Source organism: Cryptomeria japonica, unplaced genomic scaffold, assembly GCF_030272615.1.
Source record: "Cryptomeria japonica unplaced genomic scaffold, Sugi_1.0 HiC_scaffold_283, whole genome shotgun sequence".
In the NCBI taxonomy this organism is placed as follows: domain Eukaryota; kingdom Viridiplantae; phylum Streptophyta; class Pinopsida; order Cupressales; family Cupressaceae; genus Cryptomeria; species Cryptomeria japonica.
The window spans coordinates 108556-135298 of NW_026729105.1; the positions used below are offsets into that span (position 1 = coordinate 108556).

Sequence of the window (26743 nt, forward strand, 5' to 3'; positions counted from 1 at the left end):
ATGGCCCAGCAGGTTGTCTGTTCTTCCTTCATTGGTAAAAGTTTTGGATGGCGAATATTTTGTGGTACAAAAGTAATCTTGCCTCTCTCCCACAAAAGGAGAGTAATCTACATCAGGTCTAAAATAGGTATGTGAGTCTAATATTGAGTTACAGAGCTATCTTGACATCTTATAAATTAGAGTAATTTCTTTTGTAGTGTAGATGGTGCAAGCTCTGGTTTCGGAGACAAACTACAAATTCGTTTTGGAGAAGTCGATCACAATATAGTTGGTATGTATGTGATTCTTTGAATAATATCTCAATTTTGACTCAATTTAGTTTCATTTGAGTAAATTAACGTCATATTCAGTGAATACTTTGGTAGCTTCATCATTCACACAGACATATGAGGCAAAGCCATACCCCCAAATATATGGGGCGATGATTTTATGGTTTCTTTTGCGACAAGAAATCAGGTGTATAACATTGTCTAGAATGTTTTAGAGAAACAGAGTTTTCTAGAAATGAGAAATTGTTAGAAGTTGTACAAGTAAAGGAACTTTCTAGTTTTAGAATTCTTTATAATTCTAGAAGCTTCCAAGTTCAATTATAAATATGAAGTTGAGCAATTCAATGGAACACACAATGTGTTGTGGATTTATGTTGTTGGATTGAATAAATAAAAACTAGATTGTTATATTTCAGTCATTTCTCTTACTAGTGCCCTGTTTTGCCTTGATTACTGTTGTTATTTCAATTTATAAGTATATTTTGAACCTGTTTTTTACACCAGGTACCTAGGGATTTGTGGTTTTTTAAAGATTGAAATAGGTGCATGATTTAATAGCCTACCTTGATTTTGATGACTATATGAATTCTCCCAGGAGACCATGGTTACGCATAGAGAATTTGGTCTGTGAGATTAAGGAGAAGTTTGATTCTATTGAGGATGGTGAGATAAGTCCGAGCTCGTATGATACCGCATGGGTGGCAAGAGTGCCCGCCATTGATGACTCTCACAAACCGCAGTTTCCCCAGACGCTCAAATGGATAACTGATAACATGTTATTCGATGGCTCGTGGGGAGAGGAAAGCATCTTCCTTGCAAGCGATAGAATACTTAACACTCTGGCCTGCGTCATCTCACTCACTATTTGGAACACTAGCAAGACTTATGTATATATATATATATATACTTATTGTAAAAAAATTTGTATTTTGTTATTAACAAATGGCGAGACACACCATATCCTTTTTAAGAAATTATGTAAGTGATAGTTTACAGATGGCATTGTAGCAAGATGAGAAGTGCAACATCTCATATTTATCTGACATAATGAAGATAAGGCCTTGTTTTTGTAGGTCTAGATTTCATCAAAAGACATGCAGAACAAATGATGGAGGAAATTCAGGCCAACGGAACATCCAAAGAATTTGAGATGGTGTTTCCTCCAATGCTTAATGAAGCTAAAACTCTCGGCTTGGATGTTGATGCAACTCTTTTTAAGGAAATCAGTAAAAGGAGGGACGTGAACATGAAACTATAGAATTCTATCTATGTTTTTGCTACTACTTTGTATATGTTTTATGAAAGGGAATTTATAACTAAGGCATCTATTTAAGGAAAAAAATTGTTATGAAATAGGATTTCGGTGGAACGCTTCCATATCATTCCCACTGGTGTATTGTACTATCTAGCGGGTGTGCAGGATGTAGTGGATTGGAAGATTATCCTTAACTTGCAATCCAAGGATGGCTCTTTCCTAGGCTCGCTAGCATCTACAGCCTGTGTCTTCCTCTGGAGACAAGAAATGTCTAGAGTTCTTGACCAGCCTTCTTTTTAAGTTTAGAGGCCATGATAAAGTTTCAAATATGTAAAGCATGCTCAAATAGAACTAGCATATATATCTTAAATAAAACATTGTATTTAGTAAGGATTTCTTTTTGAATAGTAAGTTAATATAAGCCTGGAGTCCCTGCAAAATATATTTATGGGATCCTTGATACATTTTGACATGGATTTTGTAGCGCCATGCATGTATCCAGTGGATATCTATGAACGTTTGAGGACCGTTGATAATGTTGAACATTTAGGGATCGATCATTATTTCCTAACAAGGATCAAACAAGCTTGGGATTATATGTTCAGGTTGTAGAATTTTGCAGCTATTCCTACAAAATAAAATAGATGTAGCAGAAAATGAAGAAGCAAAACTTGCAAACAAAATAGAGAAGAAAATCAAAACCGAATTAATGCAATTCAATCATCTTTCTTATTACAAATCTGTATGAATTACAAGTGATATATAGATCAAAGGAGCATAAATTATGCGTGAGATGCATGAAATTTCTAAAGATCAACTGAAGTGGAAGAGAGAAAACTCCTTGGTTAGGATTACATTCAAGCATGCAAACATACTTCTCCATAAGTTATGGGAGAAAACAAAATGTGTAAGCAAACAAGTATGCATTCATGCTTCTCCATAAATCACATCTTATAAAAGGAGAGCATGTGTAATCTAAGCTCCGTGGATCACAGTAGGAACAAGAAGTTAACTGCGCTAACACCCCCCCTTAAGCCTAACTAAGGAGAGATATGAGAGATATGGGTCTTGGCAATAAACCCTGATTAGGAACCCAATTACAAAGAATAAAGGAGAAAACCCAATTGAGAGAAACTCCTAACCATTTATTCAAACTAAAGAAGAAAGATGCAAACTACAAATAAATCCACACTACAACAGGATTGTATCAAAATCATAGAAACCACTGCATGAGTACCTCCGGGATACTTTGAATTTATGCAGTTGTATATACTCTACATTGCTCAAATAGATGAACAAACAGGTACACAATCTCTGAATATAGAAACTGATCATCTGAAGACATGAAGATATGAATCTGCAGAAATGTGCTCCAAGCTGAAGAACTACAAAGAAGACCTCCAGTTGGGATGATGCCATTGCTTATCCAATGCTTGACAATATTGTCCCACTAGAAAGAAACTTCGGAAGCACTCGAGGATGCGACTCTGGAATCTCATGTAGTTAGGAACCCTACTAGAAAGAATATCTAGGAGAAAACAAAGTTGCAACATTGAAATCTCATGTAGACAAGAATGTAGAACAAAAGAATAATTTTGGTTGTCAATTGGAGGAGTTGAGTACATAGGAACTTTAATCTTCTATTTTTATTCAGGAAACTTATTGAAAGAAACAAATACTAAATGCATTAAATAAAACCCTCATATAAACCGAATTAATGCAATTCAATCATCTCTATTATTACAAATTTGTATGAATTACAAATGATATATAGATCACAGGAGTAGAAATTATGCATGAGATGCATGAAATTTCTGAAGATCAACTGAAGTGGTAGAGAGAAAACTCCTTGGTTAGGATTACATTCAAGCATGCAAACATACTTCTCCATAAGTTACGAGAGAAAATAGAATGTGTAAGCAAACAAGTATGCATTCATGCTTCTCCGTAAATCACATCTTATAAAAGGAGGGCATGCATAATCTAAGTTTTGTGGATCATGGTAGGAACAAGAAGTTAACTGCGTTAACATAGGTGATTCTTGGGTCCGTCATTCTAGCTTGGTTGTTTTTATTAGAAATTTATGTTAAAAGCAAACATGAGTCCTTAGGTACTAGGACGAAAGAGGCGTGGGTTTTGGAAGAGAGAGCCTACTTCCAGACATTGATTGCACCGCCACAGGCCTCAGACTCTTAAGACTTCATGGGTACAATGTGTCTTCAAGTTGGTCATATGGAATCTAAGCTTGTTTTGAAAGAGCGGAAAATTTATCTCCACAACTACTTTTGTCTTCACAATTTAATCGCTAATATTTTCATGTGGCAAACATTCTAGAGAATATAAATGATGACCAACTTTACTACAGGGGACCTTCGGCTATGTTAAGGCTTTACAAGTGTTCACAGATCAACTTCCCTAAAAATGATTAATGAGAGAGGCGAGTGCCATGGCCAAGGCTTACCTATCCCAAAGCATTCGAAGCAAAAAATTTTTTAATGAGTTGGCTATCAGGAAAGACCTTCGCATAGAGGTTCTACCTATTGCAATATGAACCTTCATCACATCAATATTTGTTTTTATTATTAACATGTATAGTTTATAATGTTTTTTATTTATTTATTTGTTCATGCTCTCAGATTGAGCATGCTTTAGATTATCCTTGGCACATGAGTCTTCCAAGATTGATGACTAGAATTTACATGGATCATTTTGCATCCAATCACTCGTGGATGGAGAAGACAGTATATTATTAAGAATGGCTACATAAACTTTTGAGAATTTTATATTTAAATATTTAGTAGGGGAGAGGCACCAATATGTGTGCACCCTAACTTCAGGGGTCCACGTGGCACATCATGCCACGTGGACCCAGAGACCAATTTTGACCCTTCGCCAGCTCAATCGGTGAGTTGGCAACCCAAAATAAAAAATTGGATGTCCACTCCTTTCATTTTCCATGTGTTTGTCGTGCATTGGTGTGAGGTGTCAAAAAATTTCCGTTTTGTACCCCCGACCGGAACATTGGCGAACCCACCCCGTTCCCTATCAACAATATCTGACAGTCTCAAACAAGTTTACATGTGGTAAATTTTTACAAGACAACCCATTTCATTGAGCTCTCCCTCTAAAAACAATGCCACCACTTTCAAACTTTCCAACCTGCCGCATTAACTCCACATCCACTCACCCTACGTCTAGCTACCGCATCACGTTTTTTGAGAAGAGATGCATTCATGGCATTCATCTCCTCACTTTTTGCTCCTGCATCCATTTTGTGTGCTTTCTCTGGTGAAGGGTTTCAATCAACTCACCTCTTGTTCGCCATGGCATGCAACCAAATCAGCAAGGACCCAGAACGTGCGCACCTTCGATCGGGTATGTGATTTGTTTTTGTCCTTCGAATTCTGGGTTGTGGTCGACTTTTTGCCTTCGTTCCACTTTTTTGATGTTTCAATTGATGTTTGCAGGGTTTGGTTGTGACGAGGACGCGTTGCGATGGCTGCGGCAGACCAACGACGACTTCCCCTTCGACCCAGGTGAGGAAATGTCCTCACTAAGGCATGTTGATTCTAGTTTTTTATTTGAAGGCTACTTCCCTTTGGTATTTCAATTTTTTTTTTCATTCTCTATCTTTCCGCAAGTCTTTGTGTTTTTTAGCACAACACAGTGTGTTCTTGAACACAATTACATGCCAAAAGGGAATCGTAATCCTCTGTTCAAGGTTCGTTGTTCTTTATTTGCTCACTGCTATGAGAAGATGGGTTTACATTTCTTGCATCTCTGTTTCTATTGATGGCTTCTAATTGATGTACAACTGAATTTTGTTTGAGGGTTTGAGGGTTCGAGGATTTGAACTGATATATGTTGGAATTTTGTTTGAGGATTTGAGGATCTAAATTGATATATTTGTTACATGGTTTCAATGCTCGAATGCTTTGGATAGTTCAATGCCTTCGGTTTCCAAGGGTTTCAATTTTTTAAATGTTGGAATTTTTTAGGGTTTATGGGTTTCTCGGTTTGAATGGTTCGAGTGTATATTTGAATATTCGAATGTTTGAGTCTTTGTGAGTATGTGAGTATGTGAGTTTGTGGGTTTGAGGGTTTGAATGCTTTCACTTCAATACATTGCTTCAATGCTTAAATGTACACTCAATGCTTCAATGGTTACATGTCCAAGGGTTTACACTCAAGAAAATGAAGATTATTTGGTAAATCGTGACTTAATGGTTGTCACATTTCAATATTTGTCATGTTTCAATAGTTTGAATGTTGTCAAGTTTCAATAGTTTCAATGCTTGTCATGTTTCAATACTTGTCAAGTTTTAGTAGTTTCAATGTTTCTTTCAAATAATGCACAAACAGTAAATTAGAAACCCTCAAACCCTTAGACATGAACAATGGCATGTATGTGCAAATGTGTATGCACATGTGTATGGACATGTGTATGTATATACTCATGTGTATTTACATGTGTATGTATTTACACATGTCTATGTCTTTACACATGTGTATGCACATGTCTATGTATGTACACATGTGTATGAATATAATTAAATGAAGTTTATTTGGTTTATTGCGAATTACTTGTCAAGATACTTTTATTATTCTTTCAATGAACTCATTAATGGTTGTCATGTTTCAATAGTTCATGATGTTTCAATAGTTTCAATGCTTGTCATGTTTCAATAGTTTCAGTACTTGTCAAGTTTCAGTAGTTTCAATGTTTCTTTCAAATAATGCACAAACAGTAAATTAGAAACCCTCAAACCCTCAAACCCTCAGACATGAACAGTGGCATGTATGTGCAAATGTGTATGCACATGTGTATGTATATACACATGTGTATATAAATACACATGTGTATGTATATACACATGTGTATGTATATATTCATGTGTATTCACATGTGTATGTATTTACACGTGTATGCACATATCTATGTATGTACACGTGTATGAATCTACATGTGTATGAATCTAATTGAATGAAGTTTATTTGGTTGATTGTGAGTTAGTACTAGTCAAGATACTTTTACTCTTCTTTTAATGAACTCATTAATGGTTGTCATGGTTGCATAAATAGTATATTAGAAACCCTCAAACCCTTAGACATGAACAGTGGCATGTATATACACATGTGTATGTATTTACACATGTCCATGCACATGTTTATGTATTTACATGTGTATGCACATGTCTATGTACATATATGAATCTACTTGACTTACAACTCAAATTTCAAGACATTCACTCTATAGACATGTACATTTATGTATGTATGTACATGTATATACATATGTGCATGTACATATATATACGAAGGTGCATGTACATGTTTTTGGTGTGCGATTGCACAAGTTTTGTCAGGCGGGCGATCATGTGTGGGGTCCGTGTGGAGTCCATAATGCACATGTTCTATATCACCTTCTGAACCCGTGCACATATTGGCTACTCTCTCCCCTACCCTAAATCTTACCGATTCTAATTCAGACTGCCGAATAGGACCGACGAGAGGTTCTTACAACTGGCCAAGCTGGACTTCAATAGAGTGCAGGCTTTACACCAAATGGAAATTCTAGAAATTAGTAGTTGCTGCAGAATTTATTGTACAATAGTGTAGTCTTTTATGTTTAGGTATTCAATAACTGACATTAGTCTGTATGCGTTTGTGTTTGTGTTGGGGGGGCCAAAGATGGTGTATATACAAGCTGCGGTTTCAACAGCCTCATTTTCACTCGTCATAGACCAGTGGAGATATACTTCACAGCTGCAGTGGTGAATACTCTGCTTGTACAATTGCCTACACTAAAGCCGCCTGCATTGCAGTTATTCTGGACGACCTCTTTGGTTCTCATTCTTCGCTAGACCAAGTCAACTTATTTACTGAACTCATCAAAAGGTAAGCCGTGTGGTATCCTCATCTACATACTACACGTTAGATTATCGCATGGCTACATTTAACATAGTTTCTCTTGTTGCTGCAGGTGGGATCTATCTCTTTTGCACTGCCTTCCAGCCCACATGAAAATCTGCTATTTGGGTTTGTATGAAACTGTAAACGAGTTAGGGCAACAAGCACCGGAGGCTCAGGGACGTGATGTGCACCCCTACCTTCGCTCGGTTGTAGGTAGACAGTTAATGCTACCATATCTTTCGAGATTCAATGGAAACTATATTTTACTGCCTTACTTATTGCCCCGGCTTAACCGGCACACTCTAAGCATTGACTGCTTAGGTGGTCGGGTTCATGTGGGGCCCTCTTAACCAGGGTTTCCTCGTTACTTCAACATTTTCTTAACTAACCGTTTCCGTAGCATTCTGTCGTTAACCCTTGCCCAGTCTCCGTTTAGCATTTTGCTGTTGCGTTTCACGTTTGCTCTTCAACAGACAGAAAATCAACGCCAGGGAGGGATGCAACGTTCAGGATTTCTGCAATCTACCTGATCCGTAAGGAACCCCCATTTATTATTGCTCATTCCCACTGTTTCGATATTATCTGCGTCACAAATCGACTTTAAATCCCACATTCGTTTCATTACTTGATTGGGTGAGTGTAGCCGTTTATATAAAGGAACCCCATAGGAAAATGAATTTAGTATAAGCACTCATCTTTTCTATATTTCATTTTACACGTGAATAATATTTTTTTATATTAAAATATATTTATCTAAAAATAACTAACTCTCATGAGGGACACCTTTGTGTAGAATTCTAAGTTGTGACTCTTGGTCTTTCATTGGTTGTTTAAAGTGGATTTCTAAGTTGTGACCCTTGGTCTTCCAATTGTTGTTTCTAGTTTGGCGCTGAACAAAAAATGAGCTTTATGATTCTATGATACTTAATACAAAAAAAATAAAAAAATTTGTTAACGTTAATAATTTTAATTTTTATGATTATTATTTAATTATTTTAATATATATATATATATATATATATATATATATATATATATATATATATATATAATTTCAAATTAATAATTTTAATTTTTAATGATTATTATTTATATATGTTAATAAATATATATTTAAAAATGTTATTTATTTTAATTAAGAAATTTACCTTGTGTAATTTAAAGAAAAAAGTAAATTTTATGAAAGTTATGGAAGAATTGATACTACTATAAGGTCGATTATATAGTCTTGCAAAAAAAAAATGAAAAATAAAATGAACATAAATAAATAAATATCTAATGATCAATGCATTGACATTAGACTATATTTCTTTAGCGATTTCATTGAATTCATTGAATTAACCTGTATTTTTTGTTCCTATTTATAGATATTTGGAAGAAGAGAATTTAAGGTTTTGAAAAGTTTCTATGCTTTTTTATTTGTGAAGTTTAAATTCATACAACTAAATATTTCTTTATCATTCAGGTTTAAAATGTAAATATCAATTTTACCATATCTAAGTGTATATATAAGGTTTTTATTAATCAATTTGTCCTATATTTAAAAAACATTATTTTGTATGACTCTTAAAATGGTTGAATGATAAGACTATTAATTATCAATTCATGAGACATATGACCATAAGAAAAATTATTGCACATACCTTTAATAATCACCATCACCTTTAACAAATCATTATAGAGTTACATTCTTGACCTACTATGTGTTACAAACCTCTATTACTTCATGTAACCCAACTAAATAGACAAGAAAAATAATGCTTAAGAATGTGTCTTTACAAAGCTAAATTCTTGCATGAGATAAAATTGCTCAAGCTCATTGGCTTCTACATCTTTCCATTTTCTTTATCTTCATTTCTTTATGGATTATTACCTAGGTTATTCTCATATTTTATGGGAATTTCCCCCCCCTTTCTACATAGAGTCGGGGCACAATTCTCATTTATTAGTATTCAAATATTTTTTTCATTTTCATTTCTATTTCATCTTAATTTTATGTTTAAATGTTAACATGTTAATTAATACAAACATTGACCACATAGTTTCATACAAATATTGTTTCTATAGCCTATCATTTTGGAAATCACAATAATTATCGCACTAATCACCATATTCACAATTTGTAAAATAAAATTAACTTAATTTTATTACCATCTATGAACAAGATGAATTCAAAGGGTAGGTTTTAAAATACTTGCATGCATGGTAATTACTACATATTTAATATACTGATTATAAACAAAATTAAAATAGTAAAACATGTTAAGACTAAAAACCTCTAGATGGATTTTGGGCCTTGGAACCTAAAGTTTTGGTTACCAAGTCCATCCTATCTCTTATCCCTCACAAATTGATGTTAGATCCCCTTTGCATTTTCATTTTTGAATCCTTTTCAATCTTGGTTTGTATTCCCTTCTAGTTCCTGGACTTGCGACCCATTCTTTGACCTTTCCTTATCAAGAACAAACTAATGAATGGATTCTAAACTTTGGAACTAAATTCCTAGTTCATATTTACATTTGTACCTTGATCTCTTATTATTAGTTCCTCCCCACTAGGCCTTCTTCCCATTGATAAATAGTGAACCTTGACACCCAAGGTTCAAGGTCCCACGTCGTCCTCAACCTTTATGACCTAACGTTATTTTCAAATCTCTTCTTCATAATCTTCCATGACCATTTCCTTATTCCAATATCCTCTTATTCCTTGGGAATTCATTCAAACCTTTCATGTCTCACCTCAATTTTCTCTACATTCATCCTTCCTTCTTGTACCTAACTTGCACCCCTTTCAATGTGACTTTCTCAAGTCTATCCCAAACCTTGACTTTGGTCAAGCATTGAAATGTCTAGAATATTACATCAAGAGTCAACATGCTCATTTCACTTACCCATCCACTTTTTATGGATACTATTAATGACTAGATATTATAGATTGAAGGGAGATGAATCCCCACAAGGACATGTTTTAGGAAGATTTAAACTAGCAAAATAATTAAAAAAAACATGACATTGAGGTATATTTTCACTTTCTAAAACTTCCCATGATCATAGATTTTAGGAATTTCTGGAAAGCCTACATGTTTTCCACTTTGGCATGACCTACTAATAAGTATAAAGACTGCATTTTAGTTGTAAAAAGGAGATGGAAAAATAAATAGTATAATAGTTCCAAAATCAACAATAGAAGAGTATCCCACATTAACCTTGGGGTTTCATTCTCTAGTTTTAGCTAGTGTATTTTAAGAATATAGTAATGTAGGTTCACTCAAATTATATAATAGACATTAAAATTTTAAAGAGTGTCTATACTAGAAGGTTTGATAAAATTTTATTGTTTCCAAGGATATTCTATGCATTATCTTGATGAGTTTTGATTAGTTGGTCAACTAGAAGGCCATTGAATTATTTGAAATTTTTTTTAATCTTTCTACTCAAGATCAATAAATAAATATACAAGTTGATTTTTGAATTATTAAGTAGGCTCATGTAAAGTTCTACAAATTTCAATTATTTATTTATATGCATGTGTAAAACCTAATTTATGTGTGCATTTAAATAATTATAATATTTGGATATATCTTGATTAATGTAGCCATTTAGTTTTGAACAACTATTATATATTTTAAGCAAACTTCATTTCTTTTTCTCAAGTAGATATATGCATTATATAATTTTTTGCTTTCCATCATTTTAACACATAATATCATTTCTATCCTTCAACTCTCATTTTACATCCCGATGATGGATCATGGAGTGTGATCCAAAAATGTTGATGCAAAAGAATATCACATTATTGATCCAGAAACAAAACAAATAATTTTAACATGGAACGTAGAAATTTAATGTCTCTTACATAATATCAAACTAAACTTTATATACATTTTTAGTTGTTTGTCTACTCCTAGATTCCATGCATGTATTTAAGTATAATTTAAAAATGGGGATTTTTAAATCTAATATTTAAAAAACCTACACTTGACTATCCCCTTGTTGCTATATAAAGGTCTAACTCTACATTTTCAAACCAACATATAGATACATTTTGACAAGTTGTATACAAGTATAATGTGTAACTGTGGGTATGGTTTGTAATAATAAAATATTTAATCTTATTCATATTATATAACTTGAACACCTCATTGAAGCCCCCTTGATCTTGTAGAAATATAAGTGAAGGAGGTCCTATATGCACCTCAATATTTTGTCCTTAATTGCCCAACTTGAATATAGTTTTTGTGATAACCTTCCTAAGTTTGACACCTTTGCAAATTCATAAATTATCCATTCATAGGGATTTGGCAGATATATCTTAGAACACCAATAAATTGACATCATTGCAAGGGATAATTAATTTAACCTTCTATTTTAAGATTTAGGTTGATAAAATAAGTGGTATATCTAGTTAAGTTGACACTTAGCTCAAAAAAAATCAAAAGATTTATTCTTATACAAATATATTTCTCCTAATTTGAAGAGTGGTGACTCTATCAAGGAAGAAAATATTAGTTACAAGAAAGAAGAAATATAATAAGAGAAAGAGAAGCAATTTGAAGGTCAAAGATAGCCTAATGTGATTTATTAGAAGGAAGGAGGCAATAGGTTGAGTGATGAGCTAAAAACCTAGGTATTTTTCTTGAGCATGATTCCCAAACTATTGAATTAGTAATGATGCAAGAGCATCCCTGGTCTATGAGCAATCTTGCATCAACCAAAAATATTTCCTTAGTTTTGTTCTTGTTCAATTCATGTAGTAGTTTTTTGCGTTTCTTTCAGAATATTCTGGTATTTGTTTATCTTTTGTTGCAAATCATATTTTTTGGGTTCTAGGTGTGTTATTGTGCATTATTCCATATTTCTAGTTCATTTGGGTTATTTTCCGATGAGTTGTTCTTTCTGGAGTAGTTGTTTTTAGGTTCCGAAGCAGTTTTGAGCTTATCATCTAAGTTGAAGATTTCTTCTTTTTCGGAGCGATTTCTTGGACTATGGATCATTTTGGAACCACAATCGATGTTCTTAGGCCCTTGGTTGACCTTCCTTTATGGTTCACACTTCTGGATTGTTCTTTGCGGATGAGATCCTAATCGTTTTGGGACCGACTTGTCTTACACATTTCATTTTCCTTCCTTGGTTAATATAATCTTTTGTGGTCGACTCGAATGTGTTTCGGAGGATATTTATATTGTTTTATGTAACTTGATTAGGGGAATATAGATTAGTATGAGATTCTAGATTCATGATTAAAGATCCGGATAACTTTGAGAGTTCTGGATGGATTGTAATCTGGCATGTTAGCCTACATGTAATCGGTTGATTATCGGATGTTCTATGAGGATAATATGATGATGCAGATGTCTAATTCTGTGATATTCCTATGTGTTCTTGTTGCTTCCATTTTGTTACTCTTGCTGCATGATCTGGTCAGTTCTCTTTGAGGACCCACTAGATCATGGTTACATCAAGTGATATCAGAGTTGGTTGCGAACCTTGTGGCATTCCTTTGGGTGAATAGATCATCGAGTGGAGGTAGGCTACGAGTGTGTTAAATAGATCACTGAGCGTGAGGCAATTGAAACCTATAGTCAGATCACCATGTCGAGGCAGTTTCACCAGAGAAAAGGAGGAGTTGTTTCCCAGAAGGGTGAACCCCTAGAGGGTAGAGAAGATGATTGAGGACATAAAAAATGAGATGAGGAACTAGATCTAGAATGCATTGGCTAGTTTGCGGAGGAATCCAAAGTCTGAGGATGAATATGAAGAAGTTGGAGAAGAGATTGAAACGGAAGAGGTTGAAGGAATGGAAGATGGGAGAGAGGAAAGATTCCTGAGAGCAGTGGCGCAAGTGAGCAAAGTTCATAAAGTGGAGGTTCCAAAATTTTTTGAGATGTTGAGTCCGAAGGATTTGATTGACTGGATTGGAGGGTTGGAGGAATACTTTGAATTTGAGGATATTGAGGACCCACAGAGAGTCTGGTTAGCATAGACTAAGTTGAAAGGGAATGTTGCCTTATGGTGGAAAGAGTTGCAAAGAGATAGAGTGAAGAATGGTGAAATGAATATCACTCAGTGGAGATAGATGGTTGCAATATTGAAGGCTAAGTTCATTTCGAAAGACTATGAGTTGGAATTGTTCAAGAAGTTGCAGAACCTAAAGAAGAGAAACATGAGTGTGAAAGAGTATATTGAGGAATTCTACAAGGTAATTATTAGATATGGACATAGAGAGATGGATAGGTTAAAGGTGGATAGATACATAAATGGACTTGCACTTAACATTCAGGATGAGATGAGCATGCTAAAGATTTCTACAGTTGAGGAGGCTTACCAATATGCTTTGAAAGCTGAGGAGAAAGTGAAAAGGAGACACCAGAGTAACCCTAGAGAAAAAGAGAGATATAAGGGACAAATGAGTGACAATTTAGAGAAGGAGAAAGTGGATGAAGAACCAAAACCTAAGTGGAATAAAGAACTGGATCAGAAGATAAAGCAAAATGGCAGTGGCAATAGCAGTAGAGGATTTTTGGGAAGATGTTTCAAGTGTGGAGAGACCTGACATAGATCTTATGAGTGCAAGCAAGGAGTGGCAAGAAATTGTGTGGCAAATGAGGATCAAGAAGCTAGAGTCATTGAATCTGAATGTGCATCAGACTAGGGATAATCTCTTATGTTTAGGAGAAACTTGATGGAGCAGAGTAGTGAAGATACCAAACCTACTCAGAGAAGGAGTCTTTTCCGGATTGTAAGTAAATCAGGTGGTAAGTGTTGTAAGGTTATTATGGACAGTGGAAGTATTGATAATTTTGTATTCAAGGAGATGGTGGAGAAGATTGGATTACAGAGGCTTAAGAATCCTTGTCCTTACAAGGTGAGTTGGTTACAAGATGATCAAAAGATAGAAGTGGAGGAGCAGTGTTTAGTGCATTTTAATATTGGACCTTTTAGAAATGAGGTCTTATGTGATGTTGTGTCTATGAGTTCTTGTCATGTCTTGTTGGGTAGACCTTGGTAGTTTGATAGAAGAGCTATTTACATGATTGTAAAAGAAACCTAATCACTATTGAGAAGGATGGGCAAAAGTTCACTTTGAATTTCTTAAGGAAGGAAGAAGTGATAAATTTGAGTCTTGGGAAGAGTTGCAGTAATGAGAAGCCGATTACAGAGGCTACACCGGTTGGTGGCATGGATTTGTAGAAGGATCAAGTCAATAAGTCTGATAGCAAGATGGATCTAGGTGACAGTAAACTTATGGTGGTAGACCGGATGAAGTCTTGTGGCAAAAATAAATCCAAGTTACAAAGTAAAGAGAAAAGCAGTAAGCAGAGAGAGTGTGCAGATAAGAAGCAAGAAAAAGAAGAATAAAGAGAACCAGAAGTTGGAGGATATGGTTGAGGTTCCGGAAGAGGAAAGGAAGTGGTTTGCAAACAAGGAAGATGTTTGGATCATAATTGAGCATGGGTTTTATATTCCGAATCCTTTTCGATGTTCATGATTTTTCACTCATGGAACATCTCTTTCTACATGGGGTGTTTGATGTAGGAGCATCCCCGGTCTATGAGAAATATTGCATCAACCAAAAATATTTCTTTAGTTTTGTTCTTCTTCAATTCATGTAGCAGTAATTTGTGTTTCTTTCAGTATATTCTGGTAGTTGTTTATCTTTCATTGTAGATCAGATTTTTGGGTTTTAAGCGTGTTATTGTGCATTTTTCCAGATTTCCAGTTCATTTGGGTTCTTTTCTGGTGAGTTGTTCCTTCTGGAGTAACTATTTCTAGGTTTCGGAGTAGTTTTGAGCTTATCGTCTAAGTTGGAGATTTATTCTTTTTTGAAGTGATTTCTTGGATTGCAGATCAGTTTGGTACCACACTCGATGTTCTTGGGCCCTTGGTTGACCTTCCTTTGTGGTCTACACTTCGAATTATTCTTGACAAATGAGATCTTCACTGTTTTAGGGCCGACCTGTCTTACATGTTTCATTTTCCTTCCTTGGTTAATGTAATCTTTTGTGGCTGACCTAGATGTGTTCTAGAGGATATTTATATTGTTTTCTATAGTCATTAGGGGAATATCAACTAGTATGAGATTCTAGATTCATGATTTAAGATCCGGATAACTCTGAGAGTTTCGAATGGATTGTAATTTGGCATGTTAGCCTGCATGTAACCGATTGATTATCGGATGTTCTATGAGGATAATATGATGATGTGGATGTTTGATTTTGTGATATTCCTATGTGTTCTTGTTGCTTCCGTTGTGTTACTCTTGTTGCATGATCTAGTCAATTCTCTTTGAGGACCCACTAGATCATGGCTACATCAAGTAAGCATATCAAGTAGGTGATGATCATTTTAATAGACCTCAAATGAAACTACCCACAATAGGGTTAAAACTAGTAGAACTCTCAAAAGTGATTAATGGGCCTAAAAATAAAATAAAATTTGGTATAAGAAATAGAGGTACACCTCAATAATTTTATACCCAAGGTGTAGATATGAGTTTACCTTGACCTCCACATTTGAGAAATCCTAGGAGTGACTTTCATCACAACTCTTCTACCTCATCTCATAAAATTGAAGAAGTGAAAACAACTTTCCAAGATACTAATGTTGATGCAACTACTCAATAAAAAAATGAGCATAGAGAATAATAATTATATGAGTAATTAGATCTACTTGACTAGCTTAGACAGATGTAGCATGAATTAGAATCTAAAATTAAGTAGTAATAGGTTTAACTTTTTCTACATGCCTATCAAATGAACCAAAACCTAAATATTTGACAGCATAATAGAAATCCAATAACGCATTAGACATTACAAATCATTAGATACACAATATGCAACAAAGTCAATGGGTCCAAATCAGTAAAAGACTCAACAACAAGGCATAGGATAGAACATGGGGTCAATCGCCAAAAGTGGAGCTATTATTGGAATGAGAATGTAATGGTGAACTATATATTTTAAGTATATTTATATCCTTTTAGTATTTAAAAATATTTAAATAATTTCCTTGTTGATATCTTGTTTTACTTTAGCATGAACCATCATAGAAGTTCACATGCATATCAAAGTGGGAGAAAAAATCAATGATATATCCATGCCCTTTTCCCTTTGACACACTTTGACTAGATTGTCCCTTGTGCAATAACAACTTGTCTACAAATGAAATATTCTTGTCTCAATTCACATCACCCTTTCTTGGATAAGGTGTACTAGTCTAAACTTGACCTAGGTTATCCACAATTATAATTTTGAACCATACACTTTTAAAATTTAAATTCAATTTAAATATTGACAACACCCTTGTAAGCTTACCTACATGCATGCTTTTGTTGATTTTTCAGTTAATTTTTATTTGAAGAGGCTCACTCGGTGATTTAAAATTATCAAAGATTATTAGGGCCAACTAGGATTTATCAAAAGAGCATTTTGAATGAATGAAAGAAATGTAATAGCTTTTTATCATAATGTATATCATTATTACAAAGTCATGAAATTGATCTGATTAAAGTTATAAATAAGGAAAAAAAAACCTTACAATTTAGTAGGTTCTCTAAAAGTATTACTAAACATTGTTGGTCTATATTGGTGTTTGAAATTCAAATATTAAAAGATCAAGACAACAATATTCTAAGTATCCTTTTTACTAGTTGATTCATATATATATATATATATATATATATATATATATATATATATATATATATATATATATATATATATATATATATATATATATATATATATATATATATATATATATATATATATATATATATATATATATATATATTTGCACAGTAGTTGAATTTCTTAGACATAGATATGAACCAAAGGAATGTTTTTATATTTACTTATTATCTAGAGATCTAAATATAGAGAACCCAAACCTTATAAAATATGGTAGATTTCAAACTGGTTTTTCTAAACATTGTCAATCCATATTGAGGTGTAATGTTAGAAGATGAAAGTTAGTGCACTTCAAGAATTATTATTTTACTAGTTGATTTGTGCAATTATAGTTTTAAGATTGTACACTAATTCTATTTTGTAGACAAATAACTAAAGAAAAGAAAAGAAAATAATTTACCTTATTTTAAAGAATTTATCAAATCAAATCTTAAATTACCAACACTTCAAATAACATATTTGTATTATTGAATTTTTAAGATAAACATCATATTTAATTTTAATATCAAACCTCTCATAAATCCTATCTTAATATTGTTTTAAAAATAAATCATAATAAACAATACTAAATAATATGTATTTAATAACATTATCTATTTAAAGACAACAATGTCAGGAGCAGGAGTAGGAGCTGGTGCGGGAGTCCGAGCTGGAGTTGGCATGGGAACTGGTTCAGGTTTGAATTTGCTTTCTGCAGGATCTGGGAGCATAGGAGATTCCCCCCTAACCCTTTCGATGGGGCCTCGAATGCTACTTGGGATGGTGGTACCAATACTGCCAATGGTTTTTCTGTCACCTTCGACAAAACTGGGGAGGTTGTGGACCCCAATAATAAGATTCCCTTTGTGGAATGCAACAAGAAATGGGCCTCTCTTCTTTAATTAAAGCTTAAAGGCAAGGCCATTTCATTGGTACCGCATAAGGTAGACTGTGACTCTGGCGCTTGCTCCATCTCCATTCCAGATAGTATTGTTGATCAAAATATGGCCCATATGCATCTGGTCTTGGTTGGAAAATTTATCGGCCCACGCCTAAATATTGAGGTTGTTAGTTCCTAGATGGCGAGGAAATGGAAAGGTAAAGGTCAAACTGATGTTGTGGCTATGGTTGGTGGCTTCTTCTCCTTTTCATTCTCTTGTGAAGAAGACTTTCGATCTGTTATGGCGGGAGGTCCTTGGATGCTAGGAAAAGCTTCACTGACCCTTAAAAAATGGGAACCAGGGTTTAATCCCAAAGACTAGGAATGTAATGAAGCCCCTATATGGGTTAGACTGATAGGTTTACCCATGGAATTCTAGGGAGAAGAAATTTTTGTAGGTATTGCTACCTACTTTGGGGATCTGATCTCAGTCGACCCAATGACTACAACAAAAAGATGTCTGGTCTATGCCAGACTTTGTGTTAACGTCAAATAGTCCTCAAACCTACCTTATGAGGTAGATCTTTTCTCCAAGCTTGGCAGATGGGTGCAAAAAGTAGAGTATGAATCCATCCCCTTTGCGTGTTTCCACTGTAAAAAAGTTGGTCACTGGGCTAGACAGTGCCCGTCCAAGCCAAAGAAGGAATGGAGAAAACGAAATGAGCCACTCTTAGAAAAGATGGATGCTCTGGCTGTAGAGCCTTCCTCGATTGTTTTGGACTCTATTCTGGTTGACTCTTGTCTTGAGCCAATCTTCCCCACTTACCTTGACCCGATCAACTCGGACCCTGTGGAGATTGCTGGGGTTCCCTCTGCTGTGAATGCCCCCTACTCTAACGGGGTTTCCCCAACCTCTTCCAAATCTACCCAGGATATTCCCATTCAGTTGATTGTTGATATGGATAACTCTTTTGAGTTGAATCCCCAGACCTACCCCTTACAAGATCCTCCTCCTGAAGACCCCGCTCCTTTTATTAAGGTCAAGCCCAAAAACAAAAGAAGGAACTCCCCTATTGGCCAAATCACCCCATCTCCTAGGGGGGTCTTAACCAGAAATAGACAAAGAGCGTATCGTGGGTCAGATTCAAGGGGGTGGGGAGACCTTCTAATGTAGTTAGCAGAGATAGACAGAGTCAGGTTTCTATTGCTAGCGGATCCCAGAGAACACTACCTGAAATGGAGATGGGATCCCCCCCTCATGCTAAATGAAGGTCATCTCATGGAATATAAGGGGATTAAACCACCCCCATAAGCATGACCTACTATCTAATTTGGTCAGAGATCACAAGCCTGATATTTGTCTTGTCAAAGAAACGAAAATGCATGGTAGTAAAGTGGAAAAACTCAAACTGGCAATTTTTGGAGATTGTGGTGTTCACTGTGTGGATGCTGATGGTGCTTCAGGAGGTATCGCCACCCTTTGGAATCTGAGACTGCTATGTGATAAGGTGGTCCTCTCTTCTCCCAATCACATTGCTACTAGATTCTTTAATCTTAAAGATGGGTCCTCTTTGATCATTTCCAACATCTATGCTCCTAATGGGAGGTCAGCTAGGAAATCTCTATGGTCTTCCATTTGCCTTGCCAGATCTCTCTTCCCTAATGAGAAATGGATCCTTCTAGGTGATTTCAATACCCCTCTCTCTAATTTGGAAAAATCTGGTGGTCTTCCTATTTCTATTGATAATAGACAAGACTTGGCTGACATGATCAACTCTTTGAGCCTTCTAGATCTTGATCTTATTTGGGCTAAATTCACCTAGTCCAACAGACGCGGTGTGGAGGATCTTATTCAGGTCAAGCTTGATAGGGGTCTTATTTCTCTAGATTGGCTCCGGTTGGCCTCCTACAAACTCAATGCCTTAGCTCATGTTGGATCAGATCACTTCCCCATCTGCCTCTTGGTCTCTCCATTGTCTAGCAGAAAGGCGTACCCCTTCAGATTTGAGAAAATATGGCTTATGGCCCTGAAAATCCAAGATAAAATTTTGGAGTGGTGGAATATTGATATCCAGGGAATGACTATGTTTCGTATAGCCAAGAAGCACTCCAATGTTAAGTCTAATATCCAATGCTGGAATAAATCCACTTTTGGCAACATCTTCAAAGCTAAACAGAAGCTCAAGCTGGAACTTGCGGAGGTTCAAGAGCATATCCAAGCTTACGGGTTTGATATTGATGTCTCGAATAAAGAAATTGATATTTTGACCAAATTACATGATATTATCTCCAAAGTAGAAGAATTTTGGAAGCAGAGATCTAGAGCCTTATGGCTCAAAAGCAGTGACAAAAACTCTAAGTTCTTCCATATGACGACTCTTAAGCATAGGGATACCAACAAAATAAACAAAATTCAGATTGGGCAGAAATGGGTTGATAAGCATGATGAAATTTGTCAGGATGCCATCAATTTTTTCTCCAAGCTCCTTTCTATGGATGATCCTCTTGATTCTTCATCTCAAATTGAAATCTTGCAGGAAATTTCGTCCCTCATCTCTAGGGACATGAACTTGGAGCTTAATTAGAATCCCCTCCCCCAAAGTTCGCAATGTTGTTTTCTCTTTTTAAGGTAACAAGTTCCCCAGACCTGATGGTTTCCCTCTTCTTTTTTTTCAAAACTTTTGGCAAATTATCTACTCTGATGTGATCGTTGTTGCTCAAGAATGTTTTGGATCCCGCTCTCTCTTGAAGGAACTGAATGCCACCTTCCTGGTCCTCATCCCTAAGAAATCTGACGCCTTCTTCTTTTAGTATTTTAGACCTATTAGCCTTTGCAACTCTATTTATAAAATCTTCACCAAGATTCTTGTGTCAGGCTTAAGATTTTCATCCCCTCTTTAATCTCTAAACATCAAAATGGGTTTGTGCTTGGGAGGCGGATCCTAGATTCTGCTATTGTGGTTCATGAGAACATCAACTCCCTTTGAATTAATTAAAAACCGGGTTTTCTCCTGAAACTTGACCTGTTGAAAGCTTTTGATAGAGTTAATTGGTGCTTCCTCCTCAGAATCCTCAAGGCCTTTGGATTCAGAGATAACTTCATCTAGATTTTTGAGCAATGTGTTTCCACCCCAAAATTCTCTGTGTTGATTAACGGATCTGCCTCCAACTTTTTCTCTGGGTCTTGGGGCATACGACAAGGGGATCCTTTATCTCCTTTCCTTTTTATTTTGATGAGTGAATCTCTTAGCGGAATAATTTAGAGGGAGGTTAGAAATTATAATATTATGGGCCTTCAACCCTCCTCTTAGGCCCCCACTTGCTCTCACCAACAATTTGTTGATGACACTCTCTTGATGGGGGAAGGTTTGATCAAAGAAGCCAAGAATTTAAAAACGACTCTGAATATATATGAACAAGGCTCGGGACAAACAATTAGCCTGGCTAACAGCTTTATCTTCTTCTTTAACACCCCTGAACATAGGAAAGTTAAGATTGTCTCGATTATTGGCTGCAAAATTGGAACTTTGCCTGATTCCTATCTGGGCCTTCCCCTCCGCTAGGGCTTGGCTTGCGACTCTTTTTAGGCGAATCTTATAGACAAATTCCAGAACAAATTGGCTGGATGGAAAGGCACCTTGCTAAGTCAAGCTGGGAAGCTCCAATTACTCAAAGCCTCACTTCAGAGCCTCTCGGTTTATGCCATGAGTCTATTCAAAATCCCAGTCAAAATCGTGGATAATTTGGAAAGAATTCAGAAAAAAAATTTATGGACTAGAACTGAATCCAAAAATAGATTACACCTTGTGGCTTGGAATCAAGTTTGCTTTCCCAAACTCATGGGAGGTCTAGATATCCAGAATTTGAGACTTCAATAAAGCCCTGATGTTCAAGCAGTTATGGAGATGTCTTAAGGAGAATAATGAATGGACTGATATTTTTAAACTTAAGTACCATATTCCTGATATCCAAAACACTCTGGAAACTTATGTGCTCCCCAATGTGGTTTCTGATTTCTAGAGAAATTTCTTTGGCTCCTCCAAATTTATCTTGCATGGTTGCAAAAGGATGCTAGGTAATGGTATCAGAATCAGGTTTTGGGATGATTGGTGGACTGGTGATGGCCCCCTATCAGACTCTGTTTGGGCTCCCCCCTACAAAGAATTATGCCTCAGAAAAATTGGCACCTGGGTGGCTGATTACATTAGAAATGGAGAATGGTTGGACCTCTCTTCTGTTGATAATGATCTGAGACCTATGCAACCCTGGTTGAATTGCATCCACATCCCCCACTCTCAAGGGGAGAATGGAACTTCTTCTCTTCTAGGAAGTTCAAAGTTGTTGATGCTTATAAGTTCATCTCAAGATCCTTCTCTCCCCCTATTGGGCGGGTATTTGGAACAAACTCCTAATTCCTAAAATTAACATTTTTTCTAGTTGTTTATGTAGGGCAAGATCTCTACCATTGATAATCTTTGCATAAGAGGTATTCCTCTCTCTAATAGATGTTTTCTCTGTAAAGAGGTGGAGAAAAATGTTGGCCATCTACTACTGCATTGCACCTATGCCAAAGATATTTGGAATCACTTCCTTAACATTTGGAACATTGCCTGGGCCTTCCCTGTTTCTACCCAGTGAATGTGGTTTGAGTGGAAATGCCCTTTTGATAACCAGGCCTTAGGTGTTCTCTAAAATTTATCTCTTCCTCATATTGCCTGAGGCATCTAGAAAGAAAGAAACAATAGAGTCTTCAGGGACTTGGAAACTCCTCCTTTTGTTGTGGCTGCTAGAATTCACAATGCTATCAAAGAGAACTTTCTCCACTCCTGCCCCAACAAAAAGAATGACTCCCCTATTCCTACTCTTTAGGAGGATTGGGATACTATCAATCGGTGGCAAATTGATTGGAATATTTCCAACCCAGTCCACAAAACTAAGCAATGCAGACAAAATGTTATATGGCATCCTCCCCTATGGGCTGGATCAAAATTAATATGGATGGGGTGGCTAAAGGAAATCCTGGGCTGGTTGGGTGCAGGGGAGTGGCTAGGAATCACTCTGGTCTACTGGTTTCCACAGTGATGCTCCCCCTGGGCACCCAGACTAACCACCACGCGGAAGCCAATGCTGCCCACATTGGGCTACACATGGCTAAAAGAGATGGGTTTACTAAAGTGTGGCTGGGTTTCGACTCGCTAAACATTATCAACTGCTTGAGTGGTCGCATGGATCCTAGCTAGATGATTGCCAGCCTAATCAAGGAGTGCCGAAATATAATTAATGAATTGAAAGATCTCAAAATATCACACATATACCGAGAAGGCAATAAGGCGGCAGATCTACTGGCCAATCTGGCAGTGAGATATGTGGCAACCAGCTGGTGGAGTAGTAGGGATGCTTTCCCCAAAAATATGTGCGATCTGGCACGTAATGATTACTGGGTTAATCAATGATCCCTCATCATGACATGATTGAGTTGATAGGGAAATGACTCTTTCTTGTTTTCCCTAGTAAAAAATCTAGAAACCTCCTTAGCGACTGGATTTCCTATCTCATTGTGTGGTTTTTCTACTACTGTTTGGATATCCTTTGGGTCTGGCCCATTTTCTATGACGGTTCGCGATAGTTTTGGAAACCAAGAGCATAATGGGAGGGGATAAGAATAGACAAGAGCCCTCTACTTGCGAGAAGTGGAAAAAGAATAAAGATGTCTGGCAGGAAGTCGTCAATGGTGGTCTCGTCCCCTACCTGGATCGGCTTCATGGCCCCTCTCCTCTGATTATGGAGGCCTTTGTTAACGGATGGAAAAAAGGGAGTCTTAGGGCTTATGGTGCCTATTATCAGATTGATGAAACTTTGGTGGCAATGGTCACTGGTCTGGCTATCACTGGAAGAAGGTTCTATAGAGATAGAAAAATTGGGGAGGAGGACTTGTTGAGTTTCTTTGACAAAGACAAGGAGCGCTCCAGAGTCACCAAGATGGCCAATGGCGGCTATAATAGAAAAGACCTCATGGCCCCATGGGCTGACATGGCTGAGTTTATAATAAGGTATATCACCCTCGATGGCAGGTATGCAAGCATCTTCTCCTACCATTTCACTATCTTAAATCATTTTTTGTCATAGTAAAATTATCTTTGTTCCCTACTATCTAGCCTCCTCCCTTGAGAATAGCTTGGAAAAGCACTTGGAGAACCCTAACAAACTTTTTCTCCATCAGGGAATTATTGTCCTGATCATGGAACATGCCAAATCCCTTGAAATTGTGCCCTTTGCTTGCTGAGATTGGCCTGTAGACGGAGGTCCAAGATGTCTCTGACTCGGACATGGACCTGGATGATAGTGGGGTTCCTGTGGATGACCCTGAATACAAACCTACGGATGAAAAGGAAATCATGGTCACTCCTAGGACACTCCACAACAAGAATCCCCCCAGAGGGGCAGCTAGCAAATACAAAACCAACAACAAGCTGATCTCCAAGGCTAAACCCCTCACCAAAAAGAAAAAGTTGGTGGCTAAGGATCACAGCCTGAAGATTATGGACCAAGGGATTAAACTGGACATCCCTATCAATGTCCAGAAAGAAAATCACGAAACCATAGCCAATGAAGAGAGCTGTGGAAATCAGAAGGCTAGAAGTCTAATGAATTTGGTCATGAAAGCCACCAGAAGCCAAGAGTGCTGTTGGAAGTGGATTGAGCGCGAAATTGACACCCTTAAAATGGGGGTTAAAGAAATAATTGACATTTTCCTTGCTTCCCCTGAACCTAGCAAACTGGAGAAACTCATGATTATGACTCAAAAAATCTCCCATAATGTTGAGGTAATGAAATGCAACCATGAACAAAGGATTGATAAGGTGGAACAATCCATGGCTAAGATTAAGAAAAATCTCAAGAACCCAGTCGACATTAGTAAAGAAGCCATGAACAATGACATTGAGGGGCTTGAAAAAATTAATGACATGGTTGCTGATTATAGATCCTATCACAGTGATCCGGTGAAAGATCTTGGAGGAGATGATATGGCTGCTGGAGACAACAAAACCACTGGACCCAGTTCTAGAACCAGGAGCAGAAGCAACAACAAGGGTACCTCCAGATTCATCATGGAGGAGCTTGAGGAAATCAATAGGATTTCCATCCAAAAGAACAAGGATCTGGTGCTCTCGCTTAATTGAGATTGTTTTCTTTGCCTTTGGCTTGTTTGTCTGTGTTTCCTTTGTTTTAGTTTCTGTTCGGGGTTGCTCCCCTACTTTTCTGTTGTTTCTTGCCGGTTTGGCTGTTGGTCGGCTGTTGTAAAACTTTAAGTTTCGAGTCCTTATAAAACTCGTTTATCTTTATCAAAAACATTATCTATTTAACGTTTTACTAATTATAAATATTAATCATTAAAAGTTAAAATTATAAACATTTAATAACCCTTAAGGCTTTTAAAAACAATTTACAATATTATTTAATCTAAATTTTACTAAATTTAAATAATAATCATTAAATATTAATAATCAAAATTATTTCTTAATAGTAATTTTAAGACATCTTTTACTATAAAAAATTAATATTCACATGTAATGATAAAAATAGAAAGATGAGTGCTTCCACTAAATTAACTTTCCTATGGGGTTCCTTTATATAGACTGCTACACTCACTTAATCTAGTAATGAAACGAATGTGGGATTAAAATTCCATTTGTGACGCTGAAAATAATGAAACATAGGGAACGAGCAATAAAAAATGAGGGTTCCGTACGGACATAGTAGATTGCAGAAATCCTGAAAATGGCACGCGATCGTGATTTTCATTGCATTCTTCCCCGATGTTGATTGAGTGTTTGTTGAAGAGAAAACATGAACCGCAACAATAGAATGCTAAACGGATACTGGGAAGGGTTAATGGCAGAATGCTACAGAAATGGAGACTGGGAAACCGTTAGCTAAGAAAACATTGCAGCAATGAAAAAACTCAGGTTAAGTGGGCCCCACATGAACCTCGACACCTAAGAAGTCAATGATTAGAGTGGAACGGTTAAGCCGAGCCTTATTTATTATAGGTATACCTTGAGAATAATTCTTATGCTATGTGTTTTAGTTGGACGAGCTTCTCTCAGCTACAACGAAAGAAGGTGAATGGGCTGACACAAAGTATGTGCCGCCATTAAAGGAGTATCTAGAGAATGGGAAAGTATCAGTTACTCTGGCAATACTCATCCTCAACTCCATTTTTTTCACGGGAGAGCCTCTTCCTGACAACCTTCTCTGTCAGCTTGATTTTCGAGCTCCCTTTCTCCATCTAGTATGTTTAACAACGCGTTTAATGAATGACGCTAGAACTTTCACGGTAACTACTACAGTCGAACGCAATGCCATGGCTCTTATACTTGATAGAAAATTTTACTTCTAACAAACTTTTCCCTTTGAAATTGATATAATGCAGAATGAGAGAGATCGCGGTGATTTGGCATCGTGCATACAGTGCTACAAGGGGGAGCATCCTGAATGCACAGAGGAAGAAGGTCTAAGTTATCTATTTTATTTCAACCAAGACAGTTTGATTGAACCGAGTTCTGAGTTTTTGAAGCCCAGGAGGGTGCCAAAATGTTACAGAAAGCTTATTTTTGACACTGCCAGGGCATCCCAATTGTTTTACAAGAACAAAAATGGTTTCGGCATGTCTGCCTAGGAGATGGAACACCATATTACAAAATTTCTTTTGAACCAGTCGTTTAACAGAAGGGCAGTCCACTCTGTTTTAGATTCCA

The 26743-nt window shown here is 36.4% G+C and overlaps 1 pseudogene; it reads left to right on the forward strand.

The window, feature by feature from the left end:
• Positions 1-26743, forward strand: LOC131077741 (bifunctional levopimaradiene synthase, chloroplastic-like; annotated as a pseudogene).